The sequence below is a fragment of the Anomaloglossus baeobatrachus genome, chromosome 11 (genome assembly GCF_048569485.1).
Source record: "Anomaloglossus baeobatrachus isolate aAnoBae1 chromosome 11, aAnoBae1.hap1, whole genome shotgun sequence".
Classification (NCBI taxonomy): domain Eukaryota; kingdom Metazoa; phylum Chordata; class Amphibia; order Anura; family Aromobatidae; genus Anomaloglossus; species Anomaloglossus baeobatrachus.
The window spans coordinates 49,723,221-49,724,582 of record NC_134363.1 but is presented as its reverse complement, the minus strand read 5'-3'; the positions used below and the strand labels follow the sequence as shown (position 1 = coordinate 49,724,582).

The 1,362-nt window shown below is 48.8% G+C and overlaps 1 pseudogene; it reads left to right on the top strand.

Moving 5' to 3' along the window:
• The first annotated feature begins 502 nt into the window (after window positions 1-502).
• Window positions 503-1,081, top strand: LOC142255797 (small ribosomal subunit protein eS1 pseudogene; annotated as a pseudogene).
• Window positions 1,082-1,362: the final 281 nt, after the last annotated feature.

Below are 1,362 nucleotides of genomic sequence, written 5' to 3'. Positions count from 1 at the left end.
AGCCCGCAGCTGCCCCAGAAGTGGCATCCATTAGATGCACCAATTCTAGAGCTTCGCCTTGAATCATTTCGATTGCTCTGGTATGGTGGGTTCTGATGGAAAGAGCCAAGTGTCAGCGTTATTATCCCGTACCCCCAAGGGGGTGGGGACAGGAGGAGGCCGAGGTCCAAAATTTGCATCGGGGCCCATCTAACTCTAGTTACACCTCTGAGTGCAAAAATACGTAGATATATATGTCAAGTCAAGTCAAGTCAAGTCAAATAAGCTTTATTGGCAGGACCAAATACAAATTAGTTTTGCCAAAGCAAGTGTACATTAGGGGCTGGGGCTGTGGGGATGGTGGGTGGGGATTGTAGGAAGGATGGATGGGGCACATCCAGGGTGGGGACTGTGGGGGCACTTCTAGGATGGGGGCTATGGAAGTCCATGGCTTATGATGGGGCATATCCAGGGTGGGGACTGTGGTAACGGTGGTTGGGGCATATCCAGGGTGGGGCTCTTTCTCTCCCAGCTCGGCAAGATGGCAGTCGGCAAGAACAAGCGGCTGACCAAAGGCGGCAAAAAGGGCGCAAAGAAGAAGATTGTGGACCCTTTCTCCAAGAAGGACTGGTACGATGTCAAGGCACCTGCCATGTTCAATATCCGCAATCTTGGGAAGACGCTGGTCACAAGGACTCAGGGAACAAAAATCGCTTCTGATGGACTGAAGGGACGTGTGTTTGAGGTGAGCCTGGCTGACCTGCAGAATGATGAAGTGGCCTTCCGTAAATTCAAGCTGATTACAGAGGATGTACAGGGCAAGAACTGTCTCACCAACTTCCACGGTATGGATCTGACACGTGACGTGTGCTCCATGGTCAAGAAATGGCAGACCATGATTGAAGCACATGTTGATGTGAAGACTACAGATGGCTACCTTCTCCGTCTCTTCTGTGTTGGATTCACAAAGAAGCGCAACAATCAGGTCAGAAAGACTTCCTATGCCCAGCATCAACAAGTCCGTCAAATCCGTAAGAAAATGATGGAAATCATGACCATGTCAATGAGAGCAAATACAGCGAGTGTAGGGCCCAGGGGCTGAGAAGGCCTACATAGATACAACAACGTTGCCCATAGCAACCAGTCACAGCGCAGCTTTCATTCTGTATTCAGCTATTTAAAAATATAACCTGCTCTGTGATTGGTTGCTATGGGCAACAAAGAATGATCTACAAAATGTACATATTTTCACATGCTGCATTTTTGCGCCGTACAGCATTATACAATATGGCTATGGGCCTGTGTTACGAACCCATATGTACTCAGTGTGTTGCTGTATGCCGCCACAGTGAGGCACCATATTCTCCCTTACCGGCAATATTG